The 24,480-nt window shown below is 41.6% G+C and overlaps 1 protein-coding gene across 6 annotated transcripts in view; it reads left to right on the forward strand.

Annotated features, from left to right (window-relative positions):
* LOC114570634 (disabled homolog 2-interacting protein) overlaps positions 1-24,480 on the forward strand; it is a 176,294-nt gene that overhangs the window by 35,051 nt on the left and 116,763 nt on the right. Inside the window, exon 1 of one of the 6 annotated variants that reach the window (XM_028601022.1) lies at positions 7,613-7,807. The exons of the other annotated variants lie outside the window; for them this stretch is intronic. The gene's annotated coding sequence lies outside the window, so the exon portion shown is untranslated. Of the gene's footprint in view, positions 1-7,612; positions 7,808-24,480 lie in introns of those variants that run through there. 6 annotated transcript variants of the gene reach the window in all.

The raw sequence follows: 24,480 nt of genomic DNA on the forward strand, positions 1-24,480 counted from the left end.
TCCTAAAAGTGATGGTACAACCACTTGTTTCTTATAATCTGAATAATTGCTTGTGTTTTACATTACATTACAGCAGAGACTCTACCTTGATAGTAACTGGCCCATTGAAAAATCACAAAAACTTGAGCTAGCTTTCTCTGATTGAAATAGAGGTAAAGTTCTTGAGAACCAAAAAGGTTCCTGCCGTCAAAAAAAGTCCACTACTGACTACAGTACTCCTACACATAGCTCCTGACCAACTCTATTTTGGTTAAAAAAAAAAAAAAAAAAAGTAGTGAAAGAAAAGAAAAAATCCTAAAAGTGCAGAAACATCTCTTCACATTTTCTTTCTCAATTTGATCCAGTTTTTTTTTTTTTTTGTTTGCGAAATTGTGAAGTGCTGTTAAGTCGTACGGAAATTCAGAAATACAAGACATTCTGCTTTTTCTAATCTATTGTTATTGTAACACTGAAATAAAAAAAACATAGCAGATTGCGAATCGACAGCTGTAAGGTCCACACGGGAGATGACACATGAAAAGTTCATCAAACACTTAAAACTAGCCTGGTGATGGTGGATATAAATAACACTTTAGGGCCAGAGCTCAGCAATAACCTCAGAGAGCTGACTTGCGGCCAGCAGCAACAGTGGCACGACTCCATTTGGCCCTGTTTGTCAGAAAGCCTCCCTGATGGGAGACTGTCAGTCAACACCACTGCTGAGGGAGGGAGGGAGGGAGGGACAAGAAACAGAGAAAAGGAGAGTGTATGAGACAACGGCGAGTCAAGGAAAATTGGAATGTACAAATTAAATTTGTGCCTTTGCTGTATGTTATGTAGATGTTACAGTAAGCGTGTTAGTGTGTGTGTGTGTGTGTGTGTGTGTGTGTGGGTGCTAGTGTGTCCATGGTATATTTTGCTGTCGAAGTGTGTCTAACGTAAAGTGACGGCAAGGGTCCGAGCCCAACGCAGTCATGAGCTTGTTACACGCTCACAACAAATGTATGTTGTGGAATGTGCTTTTCATGTCTCTGTAAATCTCAATGTTAATGTGCCGGTCCCACACTGAGCAAAAAGAGTGCCAGAGAGGGTGAGAGTGGAGAGGGAATGAGCTGAGAAAGGACAGTTGGAAAATTCTGACTACGCAAAAGGAAACTGGTAAAGCCAGAAAGATAATGAATGCTAGCACACTTAAGCCCTTTCCTAGGAGATTGTTATCAAATGAGGACGCTAAAATCACAAGATAAACTGATCTTAATCAGTGTTTTGTGTATCCTTTCTCATTGTTTATGTGGTTTACCCAGTTACAGATCTGTGATGATCCACCAGAGGATTAATTTCAGTGCCAACGCCGATGGGAAAATGCAGTCAATTGAGCCTGAAATGAGAGCTTTGGAGAAGCAGCAACATACAACTTTTAGAAGTTGGATTTAAAGCTTTGTTTTTGCCAAAGCGTCGTATATCACATGCTGTTCTGTGTATACTGTATGTAAAATCATCAGTTATATAGTCTTTCATAATTAAACTAACACGACTCCATGTTTTCAATTAATTAAATAATAGAAAAAAGAGGTCATATTTCAGGACTTCAATGGGAGCACTGAAGTCTACGGTACTATTATAAATCAGTGTGTTTGTGTCTTTATTAGTATTTCTGTTTCTGTAAATAAATTCAGTCCGAGACACTTTCATTACAATTGACTTTTTTATACCAAAATGTAAAGGCTGTTAGATTTGGCAGGAAAGGCTCTGCTCCCTGAGGGAGCTCTCAAAGAATCCAAGCAGCATGTAGAGCCCCTTTCACACAGAGATTCTGCGATATCGTCATAATAAAGGTCCACCGTTACCCCTTTGTTTAGTCACACATAACGAAGGAAAGCTGCCTCAGTGTAGGATTTCACTACGTAGCCGGCATTCCGGGAGAAAAGAGACTAGACGTGTAACGCAACAGTGTAGGTGTCAAGTGAGATTGAGCCGATCCACACAGTTAATCACAAACCGCCGACTTTACGCAATAATAGTAGCACAATCGTCAGTAGATGGTAAATGGACTGCTTTTATATAGCGCTTTTCTAGTCTTAACCACCTGACTTACCTTACAACGACCACTTAAAACTGGTGGCCGAGGCTGCCACACAAGGTAAACAGATTAATCAGATAAACATTCGCACAGCGTTAGCCAACTAGCATTAACGTTAGCCAGGGGTCGCGGCGGGGGCTGCTCGGTCCCTCCACTTCTTTGCCGAGACACAGCGTTGTCAGCCCCGGAGATGGACAGGTTTGCATGGTCCGTTTACCCATCTCCCGATGTCCCCGCTCTCCTGGGTGAAAGTCCTGTGTTTTACCTCATCCTCCACCCCGACCAACCTCCCTATGTGGATTTTTGCCCTTTCATACAGCTCGCTACGGCGTCAGTTCACACGCAGTCGCAAGGTAATGTAAGTCAATGGAGGCCAAACGGCGTTGATAAACACGCTAAAAAGCGAGTGTGTGTCTTGATAACGCGCCAAAAATGGCATACGAATTGGCGTGTCATACATACGCCACTTCATGAGATCAGTCTGGTTTTGTTCTATGGTGTCATAGCAACGACTACGTCTCACAGCACACTGACGGAGTATGTCCGGTTCAAAAACTACTCCATCATTGTGGGGAGGGCTAATTGAAGCACGCGCGCACGCTTAAACCGAACTTAGCCCGGTTAAGGTGTATACATGGAGTAATACCCCGGTTACTGAAGGAGTACTGAACCGGGTTATGAGAACTCAGATTTTAACTGGGATAAGGTGTTTACATGGCGTTTGAGAAATCAGGGTATTGCCTTAACCCGAATATAATCTTTTTTTTTTTTTTAAATTGCATGTAAACACACTGACAGACAACGGAGCGTAATGAAGGCGCAAGAGCCCCACGTTAAACAGGCTCTGTAAAAGGGGCTAAGGATTCTGCAGGATGACCCAATTCTCCCAGCATAGTGACATCAAGATGAGATCTATGTAAAGTCATCAATAGCTCTTACGGAAGAGGAAGAGTGGTGGAGGGAGATACAGTACTGCAGCAAACAACATTTGCGTGAGCGGGATGAGAAGAGTGATAGTGAGAGCTTTCAGTGCTCTACCTAAACTCGCACAGTGCTCCATCTATTGGCAAGGCACTCAGAGTTCACTATGTTACTCTACAAGAGCACGTTTTGGGGATTTTCCCTTGATTTAGATAGGTGGCAGTAAAACGTGACAGAAAACGAGGCATGACTGTGTGATAAAGGTCCTAATGAAACTGAGGCCTTGGCAGTTACACGGTATTCATGTTAGACCGCTGGCCCCCAGGAAGCCCCAGTTTTAGCCTTTTATAAGTTGAATTCCCTTTGGAATCCTTCCACAAAAAGCACTTACTGGCATGGTAGGCATGGTAGCAGCCTGACCCCACGTGCTGCACACAAGTGCCTTTGTCTCTTAAATGGCAGATGGCATTCCTGACTTTCCCGTGTCGAACTCTTCCTACAACTGAATTACACATTCCGATATTTCTCTGCTTTTACTGGCAAGAGGAAACAAGAGGCAAATCAGTCGTAAGCCAGCGACTCTGATTTCAATTGATGTAGTTTTATGTGTACATTTTTCTTTGACTCAGCGTTCTGAGAAAGTGTTATTATTTTTATGTATCAAGTTGTGCCTATGCATAAAAATTTTCATCAAGCATCCAAGCACGCAACAAACAACATGACATAACGTTTTTACTAATACTTTCAGGCAGATCATTAGAATACTGTAAATTTGTTTCTTATTTGTCGCACTGGCACTTTCCATTTGGTTGCTTTCTGCTTGCCGCTGGTATGCTGCTCCTGTCTTTTCTTGATCTCTCCTGAATAGGATATTCTTTTCTCAGTTTTTGCTATCGTGGTCTTAACTCTTGTTTCAGCAGTAATGTAAGTGCTGTTTCTCATGGGAGATCCATTTAGAAAACTTAATCCTCGCTTGTTGTGGATTTTACTCCCAAGAACCTGACTTTCACATCATCATGCACAAAAACCTGTGCTTAAACTAAACAAACACAAGGTTAAACACAGTCTTCACTATGCGTGTTGTCAACTTTTACACGTTCTTTTATATAAACACACACAAATTGACGCAGGACCATAAACACAATGACAAAGGGGTAAGGGATTAGTGAGACCGAAAGGGAGACAAACGGAGAGGAAGATTAAAGGAAAGGCGTGTCAGAGTTGTCCATAGGAGTGGACTTCACTGGCTTACTTTTTGTCCCTTTGTAACTCTATAGCCCACATACCAAAGTCCTCACTCATTATGTCACTTCATCCTTTGGGTTTCTGTCTTTCCCATTTTTTCTTTCAGTCCCTGCTTTTCAGGTTTCCCTGGTAATTGCTTGTTGAAGGTAGAATTAGACTTTTAGCCAAACTTTGGCCTAAACAAGCATTGTAGTCTTACTGGTTTAACCTCAATCGGTTTGTAAACCACAAGGCCACCACATGCTAATGCAAGCAGTATGCAGTACTAATAAAGTACAGTGTGAGTAAAGCGTAATATAACTGTACTGATCTACCAGAATCGGAGGACTTTGGGATCAACAGACGGATTGACCGTAATGAAATGGAAGCACATAAGAAAATAACAAACTAAACAAAAAAGAAATGTTTGCACATACAGAAAACATATAACACCTGTGTAGTTATTCGAGGTAAAGTCTTTGTTAGCGTCACCGTTCTTTAACTAGTCCGCCCCTATAGAGTTCTATGACTGTTCTAACAGATTGGGCTACACTAAACTTCCATTTAATTGTTTTATATAATGAAAACAAACACTTTTACATTTACAAAATGTTAGCAATTTTACAAAGCACTTGATGGTTATTTTTTGTTCATCCATTTTCATTGGAGTATTAACATACCGGTAATTAGATTTGGCACCATAAGAGGAATTGGATTTTGGCACCACGTGTCGTGCAATGTGGGGTTATTTTGCTCATACTACTGCCAGGCTGATCTCATGATGTGGCGTGCGTATGACACGCCAATTTGTATGCCATTGTTGGCGTGTTTCAAGACGCATACTCACTTTTTAGCGTGTTTATAAATGCCGTTTGGCCTCCATTGACTTTCATCACCTTGCGATTGCGTATGAATTGACGCCGTAGCGAGTAGTATGTAAGGGGCGGAAATCCACGTAGGGAGGATGGGTAAAACACAGGTCTTCCACTCAGGAGAGCGGGGATCACATCCCGCAAGTGATGTAACCCCGTTCTTCTTTTCCTAAACCCAACCCGCATATGACGTTTCCTAAACCCAACCGTAGCCTCACGATAACACGGCACGTGTATGTTTACGCTGTGACGTTGCAGACTGCCGTCCGCTGTATACAATGTAGACTTACACGTGGAAAGCTCAAAATGCGTACAGATAACACGCCACTTGGCTTTAGAAAAGTGCCGTGTATGTTTACACGAAGTCATGATGTCATGTTGCTATGTCCCTGCCTCCAAGCTTCATACAAATGCCCATTGGCAATGTTACATATTTCTGTACATGTGGTTACTTTTCAACAACAACAAAAATAAGCCTCACTAATTGTCATAAACTGTTTTGGAATTTTGGAAATGATCAAACCAGTCTTCACAACAACAAAAAAGCAACAACACCACATGCCAAAATGTGTCAAACAAAGGCAAGCTCTCAACAGGATGTTTAACTGCAGAGTTTTATAGTGGTGCTGAATGCCTTGAAGCAAGAAACACATGAAAGTAATAGATCAACATATTTAGCCCATCCTCAACGCTGTCACACAACAATTTGCATCATTTCACGTTAACTGGGTATGTGTGGAAACAGGGCTGTTTCCATTTTGCTTTTGGGAGCCAGAACTCACTAAATGTGGAGTGGAGGAAACATGGTGCTGTCTCCCATCAGTTTATTCTAACCTGTTGCCTTTCTTAATGCTACGTTACTATAATTATCATGATCTTAATTATAGATTTAAAAGAAGTTAAATAAAGAAAACCTGGACTTTGGGCTTTTTCCTTTTGTAAACCTATAACGTGCACCAAAAAAAAAAAAAATAGAACGCAATAAAGGAAAGGGGAAAAGCCAAAAAGCATAATATGAGCACTTTAAATAGTGATAGTAGTATAAACATTATAACCATACATAGTTTGAAAACAGGTTTTCTTATCCAGATTTCATTTATCTTGTGCATTCTAGTGTCGTAAATGCTCCCTATAGGGCACATGTTCATTCCACAACCTATTTTCTGTGAACATTTAGTAGTGGCAACGTTAATCGGTCGCTCAGTCCCCCTGCATGTTTCAGACTGAAATATCTCACATTATAACAATAATAAAAACATTGCGGTGATGAATAGCAGCAGACTGTATTTGACTAAAAGCTAACATTGCAGTTTAGGTTAGATATTTATGTTATTTACACAGCCCTAAGGCTTTAAAAAGTGCGTTAAAAAGTTGAGGTAAGCAGCAGTAACCCTGTGTGAATAGCAGGAGGAGGGGCAGACCTTCTGTCACTTCTGTGGACAAATGCGTTGCTTGACAAATGTCTGTCCAAGGACAGCAGCCGAAACGTGAGAGCACTGTTCTTTGACAGCAAGGAGGAAGGGACGTGGGAAGAGACAAGGGAGCATCACTACACAGCTTCTTCCTATTGTAACATGCATATTAGGCTACCTTTTGTTATTTTTGATATAGTTTTGAGTCTTAAAGACAGTTTGGAAACTTGCATGGACTGATTTAGCAAAATAAGGAGTTTATATCTTTGAGGGGGAAAAAAAGGGTCATTTTTGTTTTTGAAACCCTTTACGGAGGTTTTTTTGTTTAATATGTGATAAACTTTGTTACACTTTGAACGTGGCTTTGTGTCTTAATAATGCTATATAGTTACAATTTCCTTGGCTGGGCACTGTAACAAACATAGCAAAATGTCATTGTATACAAAGACAAGTCATTTCCCAGCGACCATCCACAACACTGCTGCAGAATGTAGCAGAAGTGCACTGCAAACTCCAGCTAATGCTTTAAAGCTGGAGTGTGGTAGTGAGGCCCGGCCTGGTCCGGCGGTTTTTGGTCAGCCGCGACAAGGCCTCTGATTGGTTGGATGTGAGGTAGGAATTTGGCTCTCTGGGGTCTAAACTCCGCCTCCTTCTCCTCCTCCCAGCCCCCGGCACTGAAGCACGACGGCATACACACACACACACACACACACACACACACACACACACACACACAGTCTCTCTCTCCCATTCGGTTTCTTGTATGAAAGGGGCTGTAGAGCAGGGAGTTACAGACATATGAAGACACAGAGCAAGGAAGTGAGAAAAAGCAACAAAAGACAAAGAGAGAACTCTCCTGCCCCCTGTTTGTGAGTGTGTGGGTGAGCTCTCTCTCTCTCTCTCTCTCTCTCTCTCTCTCTCTCTCTCTCTCTCTCTCTGTCTGTCTGTCTCTCTCGCTCTCTCTCTTATGTGATCCTGAGAAGGGGGAGGACCTGAACCCTGCTAAGAGTCAATACCCCTGCAGGAGTCCACAGGATCATACACACACACACACACACACACACACACACACACACACACACACACACACACACACACACACACACACACACACACACCATACGCATACTTGCTCAATCCACTGCAGCTACTGCAGCCTGAATGAGTGCAAAGCAGTGGGAGAAACAGAGCAAGGAAGCAGGAGTGTGAGAGAGGGGAGGAGGAATCTCTGGAGTTACTACTTGTTGCTTTTGGTTTTCTGTGCGGATTGAGGATGATATTACTTCTCCTTTCCCTCCGACAGTGGGACCTTGTCTGAGGTGAGCACTAGCTTTTTTTTTGTTGTTCTTCTCCTTTCACTGGCCAGTAAGTCTTTAAGAGAAATAAGGGGCTCAAAGTTGCACATTTTGTGATCTTTTCTGTGGGATTGTTCTCTTGGTGGAATGGCGTGGGGGGTTGAAAGAGAGGAGGAGGTGTGGAGGGGAACTTTTCACGTGCCAGGCTAGCAACATTATCACACCGATCCGTCAGAGAAGGATGCAAAGCAGGGGTAGAAAGAATGTTTTTTAATGGAAGATACGAATGAGGAGAGAAGAGGGTTGCTGAAGAAATGTCAGGCTCAAAGACACAAAGAGCTGTAAAACATAGCTCTGCTTCCACAAGTGGGACAGCAGAAGATGAGAAAAGAAAAGTCAGTCCAGCTCTCCACACTCTCTTTCCTGATTAATGCCTCCCTTTCTTTGGTGTTTGTGTGTGTGGCTTGAGAACGCTTTGCTGACAGGACCATGTATTACTAGACATTTATTCATAACCTACCAGTTTGTGTGTGTGTGTGTGTGTGTGTGTGTGTGTGTGTGTGTGTGTGTGTCTAACACAGTGGCAAGGGCACAAGGTTGTGTTTAACTACTTTAGCAGTATGTAGCCTTCATTTATCAGCTCCTGCATGATTACAGTGTTTTCTCTGACTCTACCACAGATAGTAGCTTACTTGAGTGGGCAGCCTCATCATCATTCCTCCACCAACATGTGTTTACATGCTGAAGTCTATTACCCGCACACACGAGTACTAAACGTCAACAAGTTTGTCTAATGGTGCTCTTTTGGAGTTGGACGTCAATAATTCTAGTGACATTTAACATTCCTGTTAATATAACATTTTCTGACCTTTTTTTTGTACAAAGTACGTATCAGTTATAGTAAACGTGTTTAGGAAAAATATAGATTAGAGTCTTTGCAAAGAGTTTTTAGATGTTGAGGTTTATTTTTTTTTTTTTTTTTTTTCAGTAGTAGTGCAGTGTATCCGGGCGTGGGGCGGGCATTGTTGTCCTATTATTAGAGCAAGCCGGGCCAGCCAGCAGCTGTGGGGAAGGAAGTAGGCTTGGAGCAGCCGGAGAAGAGGGATTACTGGGAACACTGAGCGGGAATTATGGAGTGACTGGAATGGCATTCCTAAGGTGGCAGAGTCACTGGAGGGGGAGATGAGTGAGCCAGAACACCAGTCAGGGATCAGTGTGGCTCATAAGAAAAGATATAGAGGTTGGAGGTCAACAGTGATCTGGACTATAAAACACCTTGCTGTAATTGCAGATCACAGCAGTGGTACAGCTGGATAACTTGGCTTGTAATACTTTTCTCCTTAAATTAATCAGTTGGTAGTCTTTTTTTTTTTTTTTTTCATTAATCAATGAAACTTTTAGTCTCTAAAATGTCTAAAAACAGTGAAAATACAATATGCCAGTCACAGTTTCTCAGAACCTAAGTTGACAGCTTCCAGTTAAGATAAGGTTTTTACTTATTTTTTTGGACTTTATTGATCCCAGAATGGGGAAATTCACTTGTCACAGCAGCTCAATGCAGCACAACACATAACAAAAATACACATTCAATATCAATAGGATAAAAAAAATACACAAAGAAAGAATAAAAATAAGAAAACTTTATTACAAACGGTAATATGTACACTATAAAAACTTCTTGTATTTACAGGTGGGGAGAATATATATAATATTCTACAGGTCATTATTTACTTAGGTATAGTTACTTGTTTTGTTCAATGAACATAGATGTTCAATTTACAATGATGTAAAACAGAAAAAAACCAACAGAAAAACTTCACATTTGGAAAAGTTTTGCTCGATAAAGGACTGATTATGATTTAGCAATCATCAAAATCGTTGCTACATTATCTGCCAATCAATTAATCAGCTAATTGTTTTGGCACTAGATGTTGTTTTAAATTAACACCTCACCAGAATTTGCTCTATTGTATTATTGACTATAGTGACAGTGTAATCAATGACAATTTTAGTTTGAATAAAGGGTATTGAATAAAATACAACCTAATATAATCTGTCATCGAGTGTGCTTACTCACTCTTTGTAACATCTCTATCTCTGGCGGCCCAGGCAGCGGAGCTGAGCAAGTGCTCTTCGGAAGTGAAAGTGGAGGGAGTTCCTCGCTGATAGTGATTACTTGGTGATTGACTGCTGGGATAAACTGCTGCCACACTGACTAAAGAGATAATAGCATCCCCATATTACCCACCTATCTCTGCTATCTCTGCCTCTCTCCCCTTGTAAATCTCTGGTGTGTATTCTAGTACAAAACACTCTTGCTCAGTTTTTTGCATTTATTATTAACATGGTAAAATTTTTTTAACATGATCACTGCTGGGCTTTCTGTTTAAAGTTGTGTGTCACTTCCTTTTTACCTGTAGTGTCAGATGCAGGCTGTGATGTGTTTTAACGAAGGTTGACTTTTTTTTGGTGAAAAACAGCCAACTATTGTGAAACTGGCTCTTAAAAAAAAAAAAAAAAAAAAAAAAAAAAAAAAAAACTGATAAATTGAGGAAAGATTCAAGATCAACATCTCCTTTCTTGAGCGTACTTGTTGAGCTATTTTTTAATTATTGCGAAATCAAAGATCACACTCAAGCTGTATTTTCTCTAATAGGGGAAGCTATTACAGAGACTGTGATTTGATTCCAAGTTTGCCCTTTACTAGATGCGCACACACACACACACACACACACACACACACACACACACACACACACACACACACACACACACACACACACACACAATGTGTGTAAAATGTGTACACAATACAAAAGTGGTCATGAGAAAAGCACATGGGACTTTGATATCTTTGATATGGGACTCTGATTTTTAAACTAGTCCACTTAGTAGTGATATTTAAATCTGTTTAAACATATTGCTTATGTGTATCTATGTGTGGAACATGACATAGTTCTCTGTATTTCATTTTCAAAGAATTTTATGTCACATACTGTCCATAGTGTCTCCTTCTCACAAACAACTCTTAAACGTGGGCTATGCTCGCCGCAGCCGACCTGTCGAGCATCAGTGTGACGTCATGGGAGCGCCGTAACTGTTTATACTTGCGCGTGGTGGTCGCGACACTAGTTGTAATGAGGAAAGGCTACCGACTTTTTCGCTATTTCTACGGACTAGAAGAAGAAGAAAAAGGTAAACAACGGCAGAACTGGCAGCAGCATTGACGTCAATGCGTCGATTTGATTCGATGACCTACTTCGTCGGATCACGACTTTCATTCGCCGTAAAAGAACTCATTTTATCCGGTTACCCTCAAGCTCATTCATGCTTCCTGTTTCCGCTTTGTCGTGCGCCGCTGAAAAAAATAGAGTGGTGCGCGCCCTCTGGACCGACACTCAAAATCCTAGCGCACCAGCGAGATCTACGTTTTGACGTCACATTGGCACGCGCCAGCTCGGCTGCGGCGAGTGTAAAACGGCCTTTACTGTGGCTTACAGTCTTTTAGTAGCACAGGCCCTGACCTCACACCCCCCCCCCCACACACACACACACACACACACACACACACACACACACATACTCTCTTTCCAGCTTTCCTTTCCTCCTCCAGCTCTCTGAAAAACAGCTATGTAATTAGTTAGAGCCATGAATCACGTACAACAGAAAGGATTTTGATACATGTTTGACAGCAATAAACGGGGGTGGTTTAACTGTGTATAGGTTTGGGGAGTAAAAAAGGGTAGAGGGTGTTTGTTGGCATACCGAGCCATTATGTGCATGTGTTTTGCCGGGTACCTTCTGCGCATCCACTCTGTGTGTGATCATGTGTGAGATTAAATGATCCGTTTCTTTTAGATTGCATGTTTGGGCATGTGGCTGCCACTGTAGCCTTTGTGTTTATGGCTTGTTATGATCAAAATCAATTAACCACTTCATTGTTTTCTGTCCTGCAGACCACTAATGAGGACCGTGGAAAACGATTCAGTGTGTCTTTGTTTTAGCAATTAAGTGCTTAACATCTGAATCCAGGGCACAAAAACCTTGGATTTTTGTGGATCTGAATTCTTTGTTTTGCTTCCCCAAAACACTCCTTAACCAACAAATGACTCCCCCTGCTAAGGGGGAGTCCCCCACTACTAAGGAAACATACACTCACACATAGAGATCAGTCCCTCCAGGATTTCGTAGCCTTTTTTTTTAGATTGTTACGGCCCAAAATGCCTGATTTCGTGGGGGCTTTTGTAAAAAAATTGCGATTAAAGTTGCAATGTATTTTGTATTTTTGTTGCGAGAGACAGTGAACTTTTTTTTTTTTTTGGTATTTAAAAATAAAAAGGAAACTTGTTTCAGGGAGAATAAAATAACCCTGGGCTGAGTTTTCCTAGTAACCTTACCAAAAAGGCTCAGGATGCTGCAAATGTTGGTATACTATTAAAATGGCTAGTGGATTTAAGACAAAAAATTATTTATTGAATGAATGAAATTTGAACATCTGTGTCTGTGGCTTGTTGATCTTTACATTGTTAGTTAATTTCCTATCCTGGCCTGGGACACACATTCATACGGTTTGATAAAGTACTTATTGGACTTAACTTATCATTGCACTTACAATAACAAGTGTAGCTGTCATCAATTTAGGTCATTGTGTTAGTCGCAGGGGGAACTGAGCAGCAGTCCCGCCCGCTGCAGAGAGCCGACAGGATTGAAACAGCAGAAGCTTTCAGCGACTTTAGAGTGAACCAACGTTCCAGCGTACATTGATTTTAAAATGTACAGTATACAGGTTGGCAGGATGGTCTGAAATGTTTAGCACAGTCTTTCGCTGTATGTTTTTGTTGGTAAATGTGAAATGTCATGTCTCCTCTTTATATCAGAAACAAGGAAAATGCAAGGAAATGAATTTGGCGACGTACGTGTGTTACGTCAACCCGTTCTCACTCCCGCTTGGTCAGTGGCTCTCAGAGTGCACGTGGGACTGCTGGGATTGGTTGAAGTCGCGGGAACCTCCGGGTTATTGGTCAATTTTGCGGAAAAGTTGCGGTGATTTGGTCAAAATTGCGAGTCGCACCAAATTCACGTGAATTGTTGCGATCGCGACATCGCAAAATCCTGGAGGGACTGAGAGATGCTCAATACACATGGAGGTCATACTTAAAAATCTTCCTGGGAAGAAATGTAATTACTACATACAGTATTTCAGTGCATTATTGCATTTAATTATACATTGGAATGAAAACTTTTTTTTTTTTTCTGCAAAAGAGTGGATGTTGTGATCATCTTCCTCTGTCCCTCCATCCGTTTGTCTGTCTGTGATGAAAATATCTCGGTGCCACGATTTGTGTAAAAGCTGCTGTGAGTGTGCACATTTGCACTCCCATGAGGAAGAACACTTTTAATTTTGGGCTTTGGCCCTAGTGCCAACATTTCACCAAACTGTCAGCTTTTACAATTGTATCTCTTGACTTGACTGTTTGTTATAAACACACAATATTACAGCGCACATATTATCTCTGTGCACGCTGCATTTGTATATACAGCAGGTGTGTACATTGAGTGGAGGAACCGTGCTTCAAGGCATAGGCTGTTGAGCACTTCTCCTCATAAGGTAATGAGATAATATGTTGATATATTGACTCTTATTATTAATTCAGCTGGAGTCCTTATGTAGTTGTCAATAATTTAATTACGTGGCCCCTCTCACCAGATGTGACTCTCAACTACAGCTTTAAGCTGCCAGTTAAACGGATGTATGGGCTCACTGTGTGTGTGTCTGGCTGTATTCATGTAGGCTTAGAATTTGAATAGGCACATTGCAGTGTCAGCATGTACGATGTATGCCACCATGCTGCATGCAGATGTAGTTACTGTAGACGCTCTCAATGCATTAAAGCTAGGGTAGGGAGTTTTCTGGAAAAGGCAGCTCTCCCCTCTCTGTCCTAAGCCCCTCGCACCAGACCAGTCCGGGCATATAATGCACACACTTCCAGTCCAGTAACCTGTACGAGTACTAGTCATTCATTTCATCCCGATCGTGATTATGATCCAGATGACGTTATATAGCGGCAATTCTATGAGAATTACTGTCTTGTTTTCTTTGCAAACTTGCGGGCCTGTAAATCCCTTTTGAGATGACATTCTGTGATTGGAGGCTCTAGCTTGTTAGATGAACGTGAACTTGAATTGGCTGTAGCCATGAGACTTTGGCTCTGTTTAGCAGAAGGCTAAGGTATTCACAAAGTTTTCTCACCGTCTCTGAAACACTTTGCTGATATTGACACGTGCCATATTGCATTTATTGTCTTTCAGACTCTGTTTTTGATAAACCAGTCTTTCCTTTTTGGGGTTGCTTTGCAGTGTAGGTAGTTGTTGCCAATGCTGGAACAGGAATTTTTGCCGCAGGATTTTTCCGCCATTGAAAAGAGCTTTCATCCATCTCTGGGGACGTGCATGCGTATTTGTAGAACAGCCAATAGGATCACCCTCTCTCTGTGATTGGCCAAAGTCTCCCGTCGCGGGGCTACATTTTCTAAAGCTTGAAAACACAGCCAAGAGGAGGTGCGCAAGTCTAGTTTTCTTATAGACCACTTGAGTTACAATATGCTGAAAGTTATTGTGGGATTTTTGCCAAATGATGCAAAAAAAAAAGAAAAAAGATGCCTACTCAGAACCTTTGTTTGACATACTTCATCCAAATTAGATTAATTTGAATATTACACTTCAAGCTGTGGATCAGAACGTGCTCTCATGTCCCAGTACAGTTACTATGGCAGCTTTCATTAATGTCCCAGTAGTTGTTCCATTATTCACTGACTATTCAGCAGCTCTGACATTTTTTTCCCCTGGATGACATCATCACTACTGTCTGTAGCTTAATCAGAGTCTTATTCAAATTCATAAATTAAACCTGAGCTGTACAAAACCACAGACATGATGCAAGAAGGTGCATTTAAAATGTTAAATGTTGTCACCAAACTAATGATATAGTAATGTGGTAGACAAATAAAACAATGTGTAAATGATATGCTAAGGCACTACCTATTGCTAGCCAGTATTATGGGAAAGACAATTCTGGGATGTAAACGTCTCCCAAGAAGTTGATGTTCTGTAATCTTGTGTGTATTTATTTGCATATGTGATGTTATTTGTGTTCTGTATACGTATGTAGGTGAGACATTTCTTGTGTGTGCCGTCTTGTCTGACAAAGCCTTGTTGTGTGGATTCACAAGGAACTGGACCACCCATTGAGTTCTCAGTGAGCTGAGAGATGAACGGAGGATATATTTCAGAGGTCTCTTGCCTCCAGCAGTGGCAATTGCGGTGATTCAAGTCAATGCTTGGTAATCCACAAGTCGCACCGTGGCGCGTCCCAGAAGCGCGTGTGAAGCGGCTCTCCGCTAAAGATACGCGACAGGTCTGTTTTCACGCGAGCTGCGGGGCGTTCGGACCATAGACAGTATATAAGAATGGACCAACAGATCCCGTTGCTCTGGATGGAGACTAGTGAAGGATATTAGAAGCACTTTTCCAGTGAGCGCTGAGCGTTACTGCGCAGCCTCCAACTGAGAGAGACAAAGTAAATGTGACGTGAGCAACGTGTCTGAAAGTTGTAAGTCTTCTGGTAGCTGTGCCAAGAGAAATCTCAATCATTCCCAATCTTGTAGAGATGGAGAGCGTAGGTATATGTAAGGAGATAACATGGGTACAGGCTAATTATTGCTAACTAAAATGCTAGTTAAGATTAGTAATTAAACCTAAACAGCTAACATAAGTCGAAACTGCCTGCGAGCTTCTCCTGTACTATACGGTAATTCCTCTACTATGCCACAGTAAGTCGCTTGGTTATGACACAATCGTTAGTTATTTTTATAAAAACGTCTGCTACTGAGCCATAACGTGAGGTACAAGGTAATGGAGCCTTTTATACATTGTTGTGTTTCTTTAGAAATAAACAATGGACAAATAGAGTCTTAAAATGCTTCGGATGTAAAGTTATTCACTGTCAAAGTGACGTCAAAATGTGTGGGAAAAAAAGTCAGCGGAATGCTAACGGGAGGTGATTGTTTTGTAGCATCAAAATGGTTCGGACAGCCAGGCAGGAAGTGAAACAGCGAGAGCATCCAGTCAGTTTACCAATAAATGGGAGTGGTAATCTCCCAAACAGGAGCAGGAGCAGCAAGTTTGTGTGTTTGCACTCACAGCGTTGTGTAGAGCAGCACCGTAGTGTAGGAGAAACAGAAGGTGAGCGCACTTGAAATGTTGCTGATATTCTCTCATTTTACAGGAAAATGTGTGCTAGCTAGCAACTCCATACAGTTGGTCAAAATTCAACAAGGAAGTGGGTCTGTAAACCGTCTGGATGTTTTTGAGATGATGTCTCGTCCCTAAAACTCAGTAACTAACTTGATGAGTACAGTGTTAGTATTACGGAATAAAGTTATGGCTAAAAGGTTGAAAATAGGACCCAAGTTGTACTAAACCTGACTCTTTAATGTCAAACTTGCAGTATTCTGTAAGAAATTGTCCCACAGCGATGCAAATGAGGAATGTTTACGGTTTTATATTTTTCTCCTCTCTTTTAAGTCTGCCTTTTACATTGATGTACAGATAAAGATAGGCTTTCATCACAGAGACAGACTGGCAAGCAATAAAATCTGTGGAGACAAAAGCCCATCACTGAACAAGGCCCCTCCCTGGCTGTCAAAACAAAATGAAGCTAGACTGCAGAAATGAGCACACACTGTTTGTATGCAAAAGTCCTTCTACTGCACGCTCTGAGAACATGCAGGTTTTTAAAGCGGCAACTCAAGGTGTTGACCCCTGAAAAAGCCAGTGTGGACAGTATAATTTACACGGTCCTCTTTAAGTTTTTCAACTACAATGCTTTCGTTCTATTGCTGCCTACACCTTTGACTGTTATGTCATTTATGTGGCACCACAGATGAAACGCTCCTTGAACCTGAGATTAAAGACCTGTTAACTTGTCACATGTGATTCGGCTTTCAGAGACACCACAAAGCAACCGTCTCATTTTTAAATGCTCATCCGAGGCTGGTGGGGCTGGGAGGGTTCGTCTGAAAGGATCTGAAGCCTGCAGTGATTTCACAGAGCAATGAAGCGATACATTATTTAATAAAACCAAAATTTGACTCCAATGTATAGTTTACATACAGACTTGAGAGAGAGTTTGGAAGACCGGGACTAACTCCCTCCCGACATCCTGACCTTTTGCATCACTTAAACTTAACATGCGCATTTCTCATAGGCAACATATCCCGAGGCTTTCATGGTTTCTATGGTAACCAGCAAGGGGATAATTAGCTGTTCCAAGAGTCAGAAAGACTCATGCTGCTTCCGTTGAGCGACTGGCTAATATGTGGACTTAACACATAACATTTTCAGTTGTTAATTTTCTGGACATGTATTCTCATGTAGTACATGGCAATTAGGATGATTTTCTTTTACTTACACATGAGAGAGGGTGGCCTGATAGCAGCAGCATTGTTATGTAAGATACATTCTTCACACTTTTTGAACACCCCTTTCATGATGGATTATTGTACTTCTTGTTGTACAAAGTAAAATATGCAAGTTCTCTTTCTCAGTTTATCTTACAGTGTTTTCTCAGTTTATTACATACACACACACACACACACACACACACACCGTTGGAGTGAAATAAATCATGTCGATGATGTAACAAGGTGTCCTAACGTGCTGAGACAAAACAGAAAACAGGAAAGAGGGGGAAATGAACTCCACTCCCAAAGTACCTCACTTCCTGTCACAAAACTCTCCACTTCGAACACACACACACACACACACACACACACACACACACACACACACACACATACACAATACAATACAATACAATACAATCATTTGTGTTTAGGTTTGTAGGCAAGATATTTGCAGATATCAAATATACTTTGAAAGGAGATTATCTGAGGCTATGATAACCTGCTTTTAAGTGCAAACATTGAGCTACAGTCGTGTTGCTTGTCAGGGTCTTTGTAGAACCAACTAGTGGATACTGCACTGTCCCAGATAGTTGTTCTCCTCCGTCCTGCCCTCGATCTCTCTGAATAACTACACACATGTACACACACACACACACACACACACACACACACACAGAAGTTGTACCTTTTGTCATTGGGGCTGTACCACTTTGAGAGAAAAAAGTGAAGTGTATGCTAATGCGTAAAAAGAACTCCAAATGGGCCTGTTTCCTCCCTCTGGCCTCACTGACAACTTCCATTTCATCTTCTGACACGGACATGCACACAAACACACCCACAGGAGAGAGAGACTGTGAGTTTTCTGTTTACAGCTCGGATGTGGATTCCCACGCTAGATAAAATGTTGATCAGAGGGATGACTGCACTTACAGGCCATGTTGATGAGCATATAGAATTCACTTTGAGTGCCTGTTTTGTCTATCTTTGCGTCATGTTTGAGTTTGTGTGTGTCTTTGTCCGTGTGTGGACTTGTGTGTGTGTGTGTAGACTTGTTAGCAGATTGCCAGTGGCTGGCTTACCTATGCCGTGCCTTCTAAAAGATACTGAAATCAGAAGACTTGTTGCCATAACAGGACATTTAAACTCCGCTGTTAACTCTTTAGGGTTTTTCCAAACTAAAATACTGTATGCACCTTTTTTGTCTTTCCACGTTCACTTGTTCCTCATAAAAGCGTGCTGTTGCTACTTCTACTGTATCTGACAGATATACTGTAAAGAAGGTATGCTGTTTTTTTTTGCACTGGTCTTTTAGACCGACACAAAACAAGCACCTAAAAATAGAGTGAGGATGGTGCAAGGAATGGTAGCCAAGAGTAATTACTTCAGTCAACATTTCCTGCTTCTATTTCAAAGGAACTTCAGGGACTATAATCCATTATTAGGGCCCGAGCGCCGACAGCGGCGAAGGCCCTATTGAAACTGAAGGAGTTATTCTATTATTATTTTCCCGTCAAATGAATTGGCTTTTTGAGGGGCTTAATATATTCAAAAACTCACCAAATTTGGCGGTCGATCAACTTCAAACTCGGTCTTTGCCATCTTAAGATGTTTAAGATGAAAAGTTGTTAAAAGAAAAACTTTTCGTCATAGGGCGTGGCCGTGGCAGGGCGGCCATTTTGTGCGTTTCGCCGACGAAACAGGAAGTGGGTGTAACTCGAGTGTACGTTGTCCGATTACCTCAAAACTTTTCAGGATTCATAAGAGTCCAACCCTGAGGACAAGTAAAGGCCGATATTTACTTAAAGTCATAGCGCCCCCTAGTGGCAACAGGAAGTAGGATGCTATACTTTAGCGAACTCCTCCTAGAGATTTCATCCGATGGACTTCAGACTTGGTCTGTACCATCCCAACACCTTAACAATGAAAAGCTATTAAAAGAAAAACTGTTCGTCAGACGGTGTGGCGGCCATTTTGAGTGTTTAGCGATGAACAAAGGAGTTGTTGTAACTTGAGTATACGTTGTCGTATCTGCCCAAATTTTTCACAATTGACAATGGTCCATGCCTGTGGACAACTACAGGCCAAAATTGACATTTGGTCATAGCGCCCCCCGCTGGCAACATGAAATGTGCCTTATATGACAAACATCATCCGATTTGCATGAAACTCAGAATGTGTGGTCTACGTGTGATACTGAGCCGCCCCCTATAATATGGTCACGCCCACTTACTCAGGCCACGCCCCCTTTCATACCATTTGAACCGTTTAAGGTATACCCTTGTGTGAGGTATCATTGAACTCAGCAGAGACTTCCTTATTCATTGGTGATGGTTTGGCCCGCCCCCTATGTTCAAGCCACGCCCCCTTTTATTACTAATGGCCCGATTGATGTACACACTTGTATGAGGTATCATTGAACTCAGTAGAGACTTCCTTCTTCATTGGTGATGGTTTGGCCCGCCCCCCTATGTTTAAGCCACGCCCCATTTCATACAAGCTGACCCATTTAAGGTAGAGTCTTGTGTGAGGTATCATTCATCTCAGCAGAGGCTTCATTTTTAATTGGTGATTGTTGGACCCGCCCCCCTATGCTTTTGCCACGCCCCCTTTCACAGCTAATGAACCGTATGATGTAGAGTCTTGTATGAGGTATCGTTGAACTTGGCGGGGAGTTCCCTTTTCATTGGTGACGGTTTGCGGCGTCTGAGTGCCGTGCAAATGCACGGTCGCAAGGAGCGGCGTCCGCCGGTAACCCCGACGCGTGCAGAGGCGCGAGGGCCCGTCCATCGCTGCTCGCAGCTTTAATTGGTATATGAATCTAGTGTACAAAGATTTAGATTTTCTTTATACACTACATCAGTTAGGACCAAAATCAACTGATACATTTTAAAATACAAGGAAAAGTTCTTGGAAGGCTTTTATTGTGAAGGAACTGCAAGAATCATCCCTCAACATCTTTTGCACACCCTGCACTAATCCATACAGCTTTCTATCTTCTTTCTTAATGTTACATAGTTTTATGTATGTGTTTTTGTTTCTGTATATATTTCTGTTTATTTCATATTAACCTTTTAAATATGTTTTTATGTATTCACCATTAACCAAAGCAAATTCCTAGTAGGCTAAGTTCTACTTACCTGGCAATACATAATTTTCTGACTTTTGTAAAAATATTCAAGAGTCTACAGCCATGCTTACATTGCTTAGAGCTAAATGCTAACATTAGCATAACATGCTCATACTGACAATGCTTACATGCTGATACTAAGTAGCAAAATATTGGGGGGGGGGAGTAGAAACTATCCGCAGAACAGCAATGTCTGTTTTCTGCAGGAACTACAATTCAACTAAAAAGTGAAAACAACACATTTTTAAATTTGCATCATCTCTTATTCTGTCATCTATCTAATACAGCCAGTCTCTTGTTGGTCCTTCAGGTCTGCCAAGGAACTCCCCGCTGTGAATTTGTATTGAACATAGATCAAAAGGATAGATTACTGCATATAAGGCTCTGGGGTACAAGCGGGTTAAACCTCCTGACATCTAGATCGCACCCTTTCAGAGCCCAGGGAGACAGAGCGCTGCAAATTCTCCTTAAAACATCTGTTACTCTTGACACACCCACATCCAAAGTACCCACTGTCTATAGTTTTTCATCCTAACTACTTTCTACACCAGAAATAGTCTCTATGAAAACTGTTGACTGTGTGGTCTATGGAAACCTCCCCACCCAACCCCCAACCTCATTGGCAATCCCCCCTCCCCTCCTTTTAATTTCTACAGTCAAAAGGACCACCTCTATATATGTGTGTTTGCTCATTTGTGAGTTCATGCATAGTAATTTCTGCAGCACATTGACTACAATTAGAGAGATGAAAGCGGATGCTTGTGTGCCTGACTAGTATGCACAGGCAGGTGAAAGCTAAATTAACAGCCAGCACATATCAAAGGTCAGCGGTTGATGGATAGAGAAGTTTTACAGTACTATTAATTGCCAGCCACTGTATTACCTGTATCGCTCAGTCCCCAGTCACACCTACTTAGCCTCATTCTGTGGGCCACTTACATTTCACATGGCCATTAAACAAATTATGCCTATTGTTCATATGACAATGGAGTCTCTGTGGCTGAGTGGGAAGTGGCGACCCTTACGTGGGCTGTGACTGAATTCCATACATTCCGACATGAAGAACATGACATATTACAGAACAAAATGGGAACCAAGCTATTATCAGCTATTATGAGATATGTAGGTATTTGCAACATGATATCATGACATCACGTAAGCTTACACGCCCACTTTCTTAAGCCAAGAGGCGTGTTATCTGTACACATTTTGAGCTATCCGCGTGTATGTCTACACTGTATACAGCGGACGTAAACATACACGCCACTTTCTAAAGCCAAGTGGCGTGTTATCTGTACGCATTTTGAGCACCGTATACAGCGGACAGGTTGGGTTTAGGAAAAGAAGAACCGGTTGGGTTTAGTAAAAGAAGAAAGCTACAGTTGGGTTTAGGAAACGTGACACGCGGGTTGGGGTTTAGGAAAACAAGAACCGATTGGGTTTAGGAAAAGAAGAACCGGTTGGGTTTAGAAAAAGAAGAACGGGGTTGGGTTTAGTAAAGGAGAAAGTGACGGCTGAGTTTAGGAAACGAGGCACGCGGGACACGATCCCCGGTCTCCCGGGTGAAAGTCCTGTGTTTGACCCGACCAACCTCCCTACGCGGATTTTCGCCCTTTCATACTACTTGCTACGGCGTAAATTCACCCGCAATCGCAAAGTAATGTAAGTCAATGGAGGCCGAACAACGTTGATAAACACGCTAAAAAGTGAGTATGCGTCTTGACAACACGGCATACGAATTGCCGTGTCATACATACGCCACTTCATGAGATCAGTCTGGTATTTAAGGAGCCCACTCCATATAATGCCACGTGAACGTATCAGCACAGGCGTCGTTTATTTTGTCCCACGTTTGTTTGTTACAGTAGAGTCTGGTGTAAAAGTGTTAATAGGAACCTGAGTGAGCAAAAAAAAGAAAGTGGGCAATTAAAGGAAAGAACGAGAAGTAGTGATTCTTCCTTACACGTACAAAGAGAGGGGGATGTTATAAAGAGCATCAATAAAAAGCTAAGGAATGAAGTGAGAAGAGGATAATTGAAGCACTACAGTCCCACTTCTGTAATGACATGTTTCGTTACCTATAAACCCGGCTTCCTGGCCCACTCCGTCCTCTAATTATTTTTTCTGCATTTTTACAGCATGTCCTGTCAGAGCAAATACTATTACCGATGCCTTACAAGAAATAATTTAGCTTACTTATGGGTGCAATATTTCCCCACCCTAGTATAAACGCTAATCATTTGCTCACAGCCTATTACCATGAAGCACTGCAGGATTGGTTGTCAAAAAAGCAACCAAAGATAAATGATGACAAAACTAGGAAGAAATCCAGAGCTCACGGAGGCACCAAGTTTTCAGGACATCATGTTCATAAAACAATTGAAGTTCTGGTACTCTTCAAGATAACGGATGTGAATTTGTTTTGTAGCCGCAGTCATGTAGCAACAAACAGTTCTGCATATTGGAAAGTTTTTGAAAAACCTCCTAAAACAGCACAACACCCATTTCTGCTTCTGTTTCTTCCATCCCTCTCCCATAGCGTGTTGTTTGACCTAGGATTTAAAGGGGTTTGCCACGTAGATTAAATAAGAACAGGATTACTAGAAGGAGATGGACAGTAGAAACCCTTGGAGAGCTTATACCGTTTGTCCATTCCTGTGCACGTATGACCATCCCCCAGTGGACTCAATGAAGCCTCGGTGTGTGTGTTGCTGGCCGCTTATTTGTTTGATGATTTCCCTGTGCAAGCATTTGCTTAAATGTCAACAACAGAATGTGAGCTATTCACAGTGTAATCCTGTCTCTTCGATGAGCGTTGCACAAGGCCTCACTGTGTGTGTGTGTGTGTTTGTGTGTGTACTGTGTCGCCCAGTGTGTGTCAGTGCGACAGAGACAGGGTAAAAGTATTAGGTTGAATCAGTGCTGAAGTAATAAGTCAATAAGTTGACCAACAGGTGATTAATCGCCAACTGTTGTGATGATAAAGTCCATAATCAAGCAGAAATACCAAACATTCTTTGGCTCCAGCTTTTCAAGTGTGATGATTTCGGAGTGTTGAAGATGTGAAGATGTTAGCCCATGCTCTGGGAAATTGTGATAGGCATTTGATCAAGTATCAATTATAAAAAAAATATATAAAATACAAAATAATAAATACATAGTTTTAAAGTTCCAAAAATTATAATTAAAGTGCAGCACTTTGGGTAAAAAAAAGAAGCCATTTCTTACTTATTGCATTGACACAATTCAATGACATGCTTTTACGCGCACTCCAACTACAAGCATTGGTCAACAATTTCAGGCTAGGTGTTGTTTGTATTGTTGGGTGCTTTATAATGTGGGCTGGTACTCTGTAACCAGAAATGATATTGGCAGACGTCGAGCTCACAGGATTGTCCCTCTAGTGTGGGCTGCACTATTGTGTTTTGGTGCTCTGTGGGAGCCTTTAAGATCTGAAGCCCACCAGTGGAGGAGGGAGATAAGACAAGAGGTACACAGCCACAGTAGAGCCCACTGGCTAAGCTTAATTCTGCACAGCCAGACTGCTAATAAGCAGCATGGTATGAAATAACATTATAGCAGCTGATACTCAATTTAGAGGTGTTAAGCAGTACATTGTGATGTACAGTGTTTTCATTAATCTGTTTTGTGTGCCTTTTTGACATAGAGCAGTTTTTGGTGCCCCCCCAAAGAGGTTTAAGCCAGTCCCAAAGGAAAATCTCCAACACCAAAATGACAGGAATTGAGAATAAAAATAGCAATTTAAATCCTCTCTAAATGCATTTAAGAGCAATTTTCAAACAGCCGTTGGGTTAACAAGCAGAACATAAACTTGAATATGAGAGCTAATCTCAGTTTTATCTCCAGAGTCAGGCTGTACCCGGTCCCGGTGATTTATTTAAATACTCATTTTTTTTTTTAGCCAGTTCATTTTTGTTTATCAAATTGTCAGAAATAACAGGTAAATGCATAGATTTCTGTCAAATAAGGTAACACGGACTCATTGGCTTTACTGTCGGCGGACTGATGCTTACTGCCATGTGTACTCACCCCCCAAAGGCCCATTCTGAGCCAGGAAATCCCCTGTATACTGTATTCATTTAAGT

Source organism: Perca flavescens, chromosome 16, assembly GCF_004354835.1.
Source record: "Perca flavescens isolate YP-PL-M2 chromosome 16, PFLA_1.0, whole genome shotgun sequence".
In the NCBI taxonomy this organism is placed as follows: Eukaryota; Metazoa; Chordata; class Actinopteri; order Perciformes; family Percidae; genus Perca; species Perca flavescens.